Here is a 12,500-nt window from a genome sequence, read left to right on the forward strand (position 1 = left end):
AACATGAGAATCCTCCGAAGGTAAGTCTTCCTGGTCATTCCTTGACTCACATGACTCACTGAGAGTTGCTTCATCCTCCCCATTGTCCATCTCAATCGGCAGGAAGTTAGCCAAAAGAAGGAGGTTGCGATGAACAACCCTCTCCTGTCCGTTGCTTGTGTTCTTGATCCGGTAAGTATGGCACCTGGGATCAGCAGAGATGACGATATATGGGGTAGACCCCCACCTGTCGGCCAACTTTCTACGTCCACGCTCACCCTTGTTCGCCATCAAGACCTGATCACCTTCAACAATGACATTCCCCTTCATCTTTCGGTTGTACAAGTCTGCTTGTTGTTCCTGGCTGATGAGAGCGTTGGATTGAGCAGTAGCCAAAGCCTCCTTTAGATCTTGCCTCATCTTAGTAACATACTGGTCATAGTCTGCAATGTCACAGTCCCTTCCAGCACTCTGAAACATAACGTCAACAGGCAGACGCGGTACTCTTCCATACATTAAATAAAAGGGTGCGTACCCCGTTGACTCATGTGCAGTGCAATTGTATGCAAATGCCAGGGTCTGTAACATCTGCGGCCATTTCTGCTTAGCTCTTGGAGGGAGGGTTCTGATCATACTGCCCAAGGTTCGATTGAACCGTTCAACGTTCCCGTTCCCCATGGGATGATACGCCGTGGTTCTTGACTTCCGTACTCCAGCAACTTGTAACAGCTCTCGAATCAGTTCGCTTTCAAAATTAGCACCTTGGTCCGAGTGAATTCTTTCAGGGAACCCATACACACAAAAATACTTGTCCCACAACTGGCGTGCAACTTGCTTTGCAGATTGATCACGGCAAGGGTAAGCATGGGCCATCTTAGTAAAATGGTCAGTGACCACTAAAACATCCACACTCTTCCCGTTGGTGTCCTCCGCAGACCAAAAGTCAATGCAAACCAGTTCGAGCGGACTTGTAGTTTTAATGCTCTCGAGAGGAGCTCTCCCTTCTGGTTCAGGAGTCTTACTGACCACACATCGCTTGCAGGTTTTCACATACTCTCGAACGTCCTGTTCCATATTGGCCCAAAAGAACCTCTGTCTCGCCAGGTACAACGTTCTGTACTGTCCCTGATGGCCGGCTTCATCATGGATTCCTTGCAGTGCTTGCTTAGCTAATGAACTTGCAATAACATACTGGAACCTTTTCTTTCCAGTCAGTGGGTCTTTGCTCACCCTATAGAGTAGCCCATCTAACATCTTAAGCTTGTCCCATTGCTTCAGCGTTTTCAAAACTCTGCCCGTCTCCTTAGCCCTTTCCCTTCTCGTTGGCCTCCTACCACGGACCACATACAACAAGACTCTAGACAGTGTACTGTCCTGTTGCTGTTTGTCTTGAAGCTCCTCAAGAGAAAACACAGGTAAAGGATTCTGACCAATTGAAGCAAACTGCTGAACATCATGGGCAAGCCAAGAGATGACTCTGTTGTTCGGGCCCATCTCCCACTCAACATGACCCTCCAATACAGCGGTGACCTCATCATTGTCGAGTGAGTGATGCTCCAAACCAGTGGTGTGTGTGAGACACCCAACTTCCTGCTGGTTGGCACTCAGCCTGAAGACATCCTGTATGGTGTTGTCTTTTATTTGTTGCGCCTCCTCAAGCAGGGCTCCATACGGCTCGGACACCAGCCTCCTGCTAACACGACTCTGGACAAAGGGCTGTCTGCTGAGGGCGTCTGCGACAATGTTCTTACTGCCAGGGATGTATTTGATACTGAAGTTGTACGGCGCTAACTTCGCCACCCATCTCTGCTCGCACGCGTCCAACTTCGGTTTGGTAAGAATGTACGTTAATGGATTATTATCCGTCCAGACAGTAAAAAGATGGCCTTTCAGCCAATGGCTGAATTTGTCGCAGACTGCCCACTTCAGAGCCAGAAACTCCAGCCGATGTGCAGGGTATTTAGTCTGGGCATGCGACAGGGATTTACTAGCAAAAGCAATGGGACGGGCCTTGCTCTCTCCCTCTGGAACTTGTGAGATGACTGCACCCAACCCATCTAGTGAGGCATCAGTCGATAGAATAAACGGCCGACTGAAGTCTGGATGAGCCAAGACCACTGACTTCAGTAGGGCAGATTTGAGTTGCTCAAACGATTCTCTGTGTGCACTCGTCCAATCACTAGGCTTGAGTTTCTTAAACGTAGCAACACCTCTTTTCGGTCCACTGGTCCTCCTCGGTGCCGATGTCAGAGCAAAGAGAGGCTTAGCAATTCCAGAACAATTCTGAATGAAGCGCTGGTAGTACATCACCATGCCTAAGAATGATTTTATCTTCTTTTGGGAAGGAGTAACACCATCATCCCCCATCAACGCTTCTTCAGTCATGGCAGCAATTGCTTGCACCTTCTCTTGGTCGGTTGACACCCCACTCTCATCAACAACATGGCCGAGGAACTTTACACTTCGCTGAAGGAAATGACACTTTTTAGGCGCCAACTTCAATCCATGTGCACTCAGTCTGCCGAACACTGTTTCTAGACGCTTCATCGCTTCCCCTTCATTGGGCGCAAATACCAACAAGTCATCTAGGTAACACAGCAGCGTAAGAAAATTCTGGTCGCCAAAGATGTTTGTCATAAGACGCATGAAGCTCGCTGGAGCATTACATAGACCTTGCGGCATTCGATTGAACTCATGCAATCCCATAGGGGTGGTAAAAGCAGTCAACTTCTTGTCTTCTTCGCACATGGGGAGGTTATAATACCCTGATGTTAGGTCCATGGTGCTGAAGAACGCGCTGCCACCCAGAGCGGCCAGACAATCCGCCTGATGAGGCAACGGATGGGCATCTTTGACGGTCCTGGAGTTCAACCAACGATAGTCCACACAGACTCTCAAATCACCGTTCTTCTTCCACACGAGTACCAGGGGTGACGCCCACTCACTAGAAGATTTACGGATGATTTCTTTCTCCTCCATCTCAGACAACACTTGTCTCAACTTCTGGTAATGGCCTGGTGGAACACGCCGGTATGGAAGTCTGAACGGGCGGGTATCTGTGAGGTGAATTCGATGAACAAAGCCAGTGGCTTCACCACAGTCTAACTTATCTCTTGAAAACACCTTCTCATACTTCTGTATCAGGTCGAATAACTGCTGTTTCCAGTAACGAGACACATCACATGAATCTATGTCAATGTCACTCAATCCGAGTTTCTGCAGAGCATCACTGAAGTTGATGGTAGACAGAGACGAGCAATGACTACCAGTGTCAGCATCACGTACGCTCTGGCTGTGCACATGGAGATCTTTTTGAGAAGAATGAGACACGCCCACATCCAAGTCTTCCAACGCTACACACGGAAACACATCTGCTATTTTGGCATTCCGCCTCAGCGTTACATGCTTGTCACTGGGATTGATGATCTTGACCGGCACCCATCTGTCTCCAGACATCGTGGCCACGGCTCTCCCAACCATAATACTCTTTTTGTGACACTGAGAACGCGGAGCGTCGATTATCACAGCGCTACCCTCAGAGACAGGTGTGTTCACTGGAAGCCTACCCCACACAAGATGTTCATGACGTGGCAGCAACGTCACAGCCTGAGCCAATTTAGCCGTTCCTATAATGTCAGGAATAACACTACCCTTCCACCTATTGACTCCAGACAGCATATTCAGAAAATGTTCAACTGCCATGTCATCCGTTGTTTCAGGCTCGCTCATCACACGCCAGTAACTGGGACTCTGTTTGAGTTGGTGTATCAGATGTTTTATCACATTTGAGCCCAGAATTAGTTGATCACACTGGCCCGGCACAACTAATGTGGGTACGCTCATTTCTTGGCCATAGACTTTCATCTCCAACTGATAAACACATTTAGGTTTAACTTGCACTCCGCCACATCCTACCAGTACAATATCAGTGTTTGAATAACTGCTGTCTGGACACAGACCAACATCCTGTAATTTTTGTTCAGCATTTTCGTTCATTGTACAGGCCATGGAGCCACTGTCTATTAATGCTTTCAATGAAACTTGATTCTTCACAACTGCATCAGTATAAAAGAGACTATCAGATTTTCCTAACTTGTGCACATTCTGACATACAATCACACTTCCACTAAGAGCAGACTTGCAACTATCTTCATACACGGATAACATGTCATCTTCTAAGCTGAGGGACTGACTAAATGCACCCACATTGTCCCCTCCCACATGTGGGTAACTCAGTTTCCCTGAACGTGTGCAGTGGGGTTCGGCTGAGCAGCACGGCGTACAGTGCATTCTCTCCTCTGATGTCCAACCTCACAGCATGCAAGGCACCTCCTTTCTCTCATACAGTGGGATCTTGTGGAATGTGTCTTGTCGCCACAGACACGGCAGGGTGCGACACGAACCCAGGGCGCTGACTGTGGAACACCAGGTGAGCTAGTCTGATTGGTCTTCTCCAACACCCTCTCCAGCATACAAAGGACACGCTCAAATGCACCCCCTTCCATACCCGCAGACTCACCAGACCTGGGAGGGCAAACTGGATTTGGCGCATTTGCAGACACTTCCTCCTTAACATCTGCCATAGAGTGAGTAGCAGCTGTGGCTACCTGGATTGTTTTGACTTTCCCAACATTTCCTGACTTCTTCTTAGACAAATGCTCCCTTTGGTGCTCATCAATAGCTTCCTGCACTTCTGTGGAGAGCCATTTGCTCATCGGCTTGCTCTTGAACACACTAGACAACTCAGAGTCATTGCAGTTCCTTATGAACATCATCGAAATCTCTGCACTCATGTTCTCTAAATTCCTACCCTGCTTTTTCAGATGACGATCGGCCTGCTCAGCCGCTGTGTTCAATCGCACCCAATAGTCCACTGGACTCTCACCCACACTGGGCTGAGTAGCATAGAAATCAGCTAACGGTAAGCATGATACAGGACTTTCACTGAAATACTGCCTCAGGATATCATAAATCACTTCTGGCTGGACTGTCTGATTGAGGGTGGAGCTACTCTTCAACCCCACTTTCACAATCTTCTTTGCCCTACCCATTAAATGGCTCAAAATCTCCTCAGCTTGTTCTGAAGCTGGACACTTCTTTCTTTTCAGATACACTTCCATCAGCTCTATCCATTCTTGCACCGTGCACTTGTCAGATCCCTCACCTCTGAACACAGCGGGCTCACGGACATCCGGCTTGACAATCACATTAACTCTGGTGAGATCAAGTGTGTTACTGGTAAGATCATGTCTGTCTCCTAACAGTGGGGACACTGAGTCACTAGAAGACGGAACAGGCTGAGGAGTGGCAAACAACCGACTGGCTATTGAATCCCCTATTTGATTTCCCAAAACAGTAATTAGGTCACGGAGCTCAGCTGTGGGGTCATTGTTGTTGGTAGGTACAATGGGCGTGGAAGATTTAGGCCCTACAGGGGATGTGACTACATGGCCTACCTTCACCTGTGTATCCCTACCACTAACACTGATAAGTGGAGGCGGCGTCAGTGTGAAAGATGTGGATCCTAAAGTGTGCGTAGCCATGCGACCCCCCTCCCCCAAAGTGTCTGTAAAACATAACTTTTTAACCTCATCTCCAGTGTTTGTGTATAGGCCTCTGCCCCTACCTCTCCCAGCAAATGGTGTTGCATAATCAAAATAATCCTGTCCAGACATACCACTAGCCATGATGTAAACTGAACAACAAAATATTACCTAAATATGAACTGAAAAGTAAAAATGTTTTTGTGTTGTTGACTTTTACCTTCTTAAAAAAAACAAATAAAATAAAATGAAATTACACAATGAGTTTTCCTCAGTATCTAAACCCAAAACAGTTACAGTTGGTGTGGACGATGAAGTATCACTGATCTTCGGACACAATACCTTCACCGCGCAGACAGCTTGACCCCGGCGATCGGCGTTGGCTGACCAGTTGAATCCTTGAAAGGTCACGGCACCAGTTTATGTAACCGACTCTAATCAGTCAGTTACATGATTTATGAAATAATAGTCTTTATATGGCAAGAAGTAATGCAGGACAGGCGCAGAGTAGATTTGTCAGCACTTTATTCCTGTCTGGAAGACAACAGACAGGGCATCAGTCGCACACACACACGCAGTTGAGCAGGGATAGCTGGCATCCCCTTTCCAGACTTCCAAGCACGAGAGAATAAAAATACATGCATACAGTAAGCTAAAGCATGCTACATACTGTTCAGTAATCTATATTAGCTAGTCAATAATCTCCCGTGTGAAATAAACGTGATCGTATAGTAATATACAACTTATAAACAAAAGACATGAAATAAACCAGTAATAAGATACATGACAAATCTTTTTTAAGGCAAACATACCTGGAAGACAACAGACAGGGCATCAGTCGCACACACACACGCAGTTGAGCAGGGATAGCTGGCATCCTGACGATAAAGCACCCATTAACACTTGACCCATTCACACGATATAACTACACCCATTTGCATAAACGATCTCAAAATAAATAAATGGGATGTCGTAAAATATCTTTACATCAAATAATAATGACAACATCTTGAAAAAAATAAGAAATAAACAAAGTTAAGACCATTTACTCTCGCAGGATTGATAAAACCAGCTTACCCCTTTCCAGACTTCCAAGCACGAGAAAGTCTACAGGTGTGCAACATAAATTAATGCCCCATCGGAAACAAATTTAGCAACTATTAGCGGAACCATATTTATTTAACACAAATTATAAGAAAAACAGAAGGGGAAGTTCACAAATTAGACAACATTTATTAATGCTAAATTATGACTGCTACACGTGCGTGCGTGCGTGCGTGCGTGCGTGCGTGTGTGTGTGAGGAGTGTAAAGGACACACTCACCTCTCTCAGCTGCTGGCTGTGCTGCACCAGTCAATGGGACAGAAGGGCAGGTGTGTGTGCCACCTGTCTGCTGCAACAGACCAACACACACACACACACACACACACACACACACACACACACACACACACACATTACATTACATTATTACATTACATTTGGAGGATGCTTTTTAGTCAAAGCGCTTACAACATGGTAAACCTTCTATGTTTTTAAAGCAATTCTCACAACAGTTCCAGGAGAAGGCAGAGTGCAGTAGGAATAAGTGTGTTGATGAGTGCAGTGGTCAGTAGGTAGGGAGTGTGTTGATGAGTGCAGTGGTCAGTAGGTAGGGAGTGTGTTGATGAGTGCAGTGGTCAGTAGGTAGGGAGTGCAGTGGTCAGTAGGTAGGGAGTGTGTTGATGAGTGCAGTGGTCAGTAGGTAGGGAGTGTGTTGATGAGTGCAGTGGTCAGTAGGTAGGGAGTGTGTTGATGAGTGCAGTGGTCAGTAGGTAGGGAGTGTGTTGATGAGTGCAGTGGTCAGTAGGTAGGGAGTGTGTTGATGAGTGCAGTGGTCAGTAGGTAGGGAGTGTGTTGATGAGTGCAGTGGTCAGTAGGTGGGGAGTGCAGTGGTCAGTAGGTAGGGAGTGTGTTGATGAGTGCAGTGGTCAGTAGGTAGGGAGTGTGTTGATGAGTGCAGTGGTCAGTAGGTAGGGAGTGTGTTGATGAGTGCAGTGGTCAGTAGGTAGGGAGAGTACACACACACACACACACACACACTCAGAACACAGCAGTGGTAGTACACACACACACACACACACTCAGAACACAGCAGTGGTAGCACACACACACACACACACACACACACACACACACACACACACACACACACACACACACACACACACACACACACACCACAGCAGTGGTAGTACACACACACACACACACACACACACACAGACCACAGCAGTGGTAGTATTGGACCGAGAGGAACACCTGCAGAGTAGCGTGAAAACAACACACCCATTACAGAACAACAAACAGCAGATTTCATTTTGTTCTGCATCTGCCCAGGAGAGCCCATTGACACTCATTTCAAAATCAAATCAACAAAATCTCAGGATCAGAATTTTCCAATCAATAGCTTATCCAACCAATAGCTTATCCAACCAATAGCTTTTCCAATCAATGGCTTATCCAACCAATAGCTTTTCCAATAAATAGCTTATCCAATCACAATAGCTTTTCCAATCAATAGCTTATCCAACCAATAGCTTATCCAATCACAATAGCTTTTCCAATCAATAGTTTATCCAATCACAATAGCTTATCCAACCAATAGCGTATCCAATCAACATCTTATCCAACCACAATAGCTTAGCTCATCCAATCACGGCAGCTTATAGAGCAGTGCATTCAACACAACCAATGGCTGCACTGATGCCAACAGGGTTAATCAGAGAGTGAGGTGTGTTGTCTTTAGAATTGAGTAAACAACTGCATTTAAAATCTGCATTCTGTTGGCTGTGATTTGTGAGTTGTTGAGAATTCACCAATAATGTCACTGCTGATTACAGCCCCTTTCTTGCCTGGGTGTTCCCATGCTGTCTTGCGCGCAATTTGATTCACGCTGCTAAGGCAGCCTGGAAACTACCGCCCTAATTTTTGCCTCAGATAGGGGACCAATCACAGAACAGGGGGGAAAGCAAGACGATGAGCTATGCACAGACGCATTTGATAGACATCCGTGGCACCCAATGAACGGATCTGGGCATTTTTTCGAATACCAGATTTTGGCAGACACACACACACACACACAAACACCCACAGAATTCACACACACACACACAAACACACACACACGCACGCACGCACACACACACACACACACACACACACACACACACACACACACACACACACACACACACACACACACACACACACACACACACACACACACACACACACACACACACACACACACACTATTTACAATACCATGAACATAAACACATAATAATCACACACACTCCACATATAATATAATTTCAATGGAAATAAAATCAAAGTAGTCCTCATCAGCTTAATTAACGTCCACACTCTCCACTGGGCTCCCCAATACACTCCACTGGGCTCCCCAATACACTCCACTGGGCTCCCCAATACACTCCACTGGGCTCCCCAATACACTCCACTGGGCTCCCCAATACACTCCACTGGGCTCCCCAATACTCTTCACTGGGCTCCCCAATACACTCCACAGTGGGTTGCCCAATACACCCCAGTGACTCCAAACCATACTCTATATTATCACACCACACCCACACACACACACACACACACACACACACACTGTTGCAGCCAGCTCAGAAGCCGCAACATAATATATGGAGACGGACATCAAAGTTTATCAAAAATATAGTATTCTATTGCAATAAATATACATACATACTAAAATCTAGGGGTTTAATATGAAAAAAGACACACCCACCCAAGAGTATGGCTTGCTCTGGTGTGGACAAAAATGGCAGGCCCTGAAGGCCAACTCTGGAGCTTCTTATGCACTCCTTCAGGTGTACTCAATCAGGCTGATCTGCCCACTCACCACCCAAAGACTGCTGCACTGTCACTGCAGGGCCAGTGGGGGTGCAGAGAGGTGTAACACACACACACACACACACACACACACACACACACATACACGGGCGACTTAATGCACAGGCTTACCTGGGCTTCAACCCAAGGGCCTCGACCAATGAGGGGCCTCTGAACATTAATAGTCAATAGTGCTAACGGAGGTGTCCGTATTGGCGGTGTCATTACTCTGGAGGTAGCCCCCAAATTATCGAGCGCATCACGCTGCTCTACAGACACCTGGTGGTGCAGGTAGAGCGAGGCCCCCCTCCTCCATCTCTTCATAAAGTGTAACAAAATGGAACATGTTCCAACGGACGAGCACTGTTGCCGACCAGATTTCAAACCTCCCAGCCACTTTTTTTGAAAAAGTGACTAGCGCCAAATCTAGCTACTTTTCTGGCGTCCTTGGAGAGCTTTGGAGACTAATGTGATGGATGTAGCCTAGCGTCCCTTTGTACTGTCCTGAGAGTGAGCTCGGCTGTGCTGTGTGTGTGATCGCCCCTCGCCCTCCTCCGTTGCTCACGCACTCCATGTCCTGGCTGCTAACTCTGCTCAGTGGCAGTGAATGCAAGACAGCAGTCAGGATTCTGGCCCCTCGAAATCTGCAGGCAGACAGTAGTTGAGCTACAAGCTTCCAAGAGCTACAAGCGAGCATTATAGATCTGTCAGCTCATATGCTCCATCCCCTGCCATTGACTGCTCCTTAACTGGCGTGATATGCCCCATCCACTGCCATTGACTGCTCCTTAACTGGCGTGATATGCTCCATCCCCTGCCATTGACTGCTCTTTAACTGGCGTGATATGCCCCATCCCCTGCCATTGACTGCTCTTTAACTGGCGTGATATGCTCCATCCCCTGCCATTGACTGCTCTTTAACTGGCGTGATATGCCCCATCCCCTGCCATTGACTGCTCTTTAACTGGCGTGATATGCCCCATCCCCTGCCATTGACTGCTCTTTAACTGGCGTGATATGCCCCATCCCCTGCCATTGACTGCTCTTTAACTGGCGTGATATGCCCCATCCACTGCCATTGACTGCTCTTTAACTGGCGTGATATGCCCCATCCCCTGCCATTGACTGCTCTTTAACTGGCGTGATATGCCCCATCCCCTGCCATTGACTGCTCTTTAACTGGCGTGATATGCTCCATCCCCTGCCATTGACTGCTCTTTAACTGGCGTGATATGCCCCATCCCCTGCCATTGACTGCTCTTTAACTGGCGTGATATGCCCCATCCCCTGCCATTGACTGCTCTTTAACTGGCGTGATATGCCCCATCCCCTGCCATTGACTGCTCTTTAACTGGCGTGATATGCCCCATCCACTGCCATTGACTGCTCTTTAACTGGCGTGATATGCCCCATCCCCTGCCATTGACTGCTCTTTAACTGGCGTGATATGCCCCATCCCCTGCCATTGACTGCTCTTTAACTGGCGTGATATGCCCCATCCCCTGCCATTGACTGCTCTTTAACTGGCGTGATATGCTCCATCCCCTGCCATTGATTGCTCTTTAACTGGCGTGATATGTTCCATCCCCTGCCATTGATTGCTCTTTAACTGGCGTGATATGCTCCATCCCCTGCCATTGATTGCTCTTTAACTGGCGTGATATGACGCAGAAATTAAAGTAAATAAAAGCTACAGCAATCGTGCAGCTCCTGTTTCAGTGATGAAATGTGGCTGAAATGTGTGATTCAGCCACAGTCTATACAGAAGTGTAAAGTATATCAATTCATTTACAAGTATTAGGCCGAAATCAAATATATCCAATGATCTAATTTAGGCGCTAACGTTACCTATATGTAGTCTTGTTTTCACCATACTAAGCTCAATCTTTTAAGATTGAACATTAGTCTGGGGAGGCTGCGCTTTATTTCTACTGCACAAGAGGCGTGATCAATGGGCATCGTTCAAATGACTCCGTACGCAATTGCCACGAGCGGGGCTAGTTAGTAATTAAACTTTTAGCCTACCAAAGCCGGTCGGTAGAATCACAAACACGTCCTTCTGCTGTATGAACTGTTCCAGGGCAAGTTTTTGTTCTGCTTTCAAAGAAAACTTGCCTTTAAAATCTTCCAAAACAGAAGTGACAGCGGCTGCTGCTTTCGTTTCGTTGCTGCTTAAGTTTCATTATCGTCACGTCACCGGCCAATAGCGTGCCAGCACTAGATGATGGCCGTTTCTGATCGGAGCCAAAGGTTCTGGCAGCAAGTAGAGGACCTAGATCTGCTGAACCTTCACTCTGAACTGTTCTGGTTCTGGTTCTCCTCACCTTCACTCTGAACTGTTCTAGTTCTCCTCACCTTCACTCTGAACTGTTCTGGTTCTCCTCACCTTCACTCTGAACTGTTCTGGTTCTCCTCACCTTCACTCTGAACTGTTCTGGTTCTGGTTCTCCTCACCTTCACTCTGAACTGTTCCTGTTCCGGTTCTCCTCACCTTCACTCTGAACTGTTCTGGTTCCGGTTCTCCTCACCTTCACTCTGAACTGTTCTGGTTCCGGTTCTCCTCACCTTCACTCTGAACTGTTCTGGTTCCGGTTCTCCTCACCTTCACTCTGAACTGTTCTGGTTCTGGTTCTCCTCACCTTCACTCTGAACTGTTCTGGTTCTCCTCACCTTCACTCTGAACTGTTCTGGTTCCGGTTCTCCTCACCTTCACTCTGAACTGTTCTAGTTCTCCTCACCTTCACTCTGAACTGTTCCGGTTCTCCTCACCTTCACTCTGAACTGTTCTGGTTCTGGTTCTCCTCACCTTCACTCTGAACTGTTCTGGTTCTGGTTCTCCTCACCTTCACTCTGAACTGTTCTAGTTCTCCTCACCTTCACTCTGAACTGTTCTGGTTCTGGTTCTCCTCACCTTCACTCTGAACTGTTCCGGTTCTCCTCACCTTCACTCTGAACTGTTCTGGTTCCGGTTCTCCTCACCTTCACTCTGAACTGTTCTGGTTCTGGTTCTCCTCACCTTCACTCTGAACTGTTCCGGTTCTCCTCACCTTCACTCTGAACTGTTCCGGTTCTGGT

The 12,500-nt window shown here is 47.2% G+C and overlaps 1 protein-coding gene across 1 annotated transcript in view; it reads right to left on the bottom strand.

The window, feature by feature from the left end:
• The window catches only part of mrvi1 (murine retrovirus integration site 1 homolog), a 50,855-nt gene that overhangs the window by 35,609 nt on the left and 2,746 nt on the right, over positions 1-12,500 (bottom strand). The window contains exon 2 of the mRNA XM_062525411.1: positions 6,846-6,915. The gene's annotated coding sequence lies outside the window, so the exon portion shown is untranslated. The remainder of the gene's footprint in view (positions 1-6,845; positions 6,916-12,500) is intronic.

This window comes from Sardina pilchardus, chromosome 21, assembly GCF_963854185.1.
Source record: "Sardina pilchardus chromosome 21, fSarPil1.1, whole genome shotgun sequence".
NCBI lineage: Eukaryota > Metazoa > Chordata > Actinopteri > Clupeiformes > Clupeidae > Sardina > Sardina pilchardus.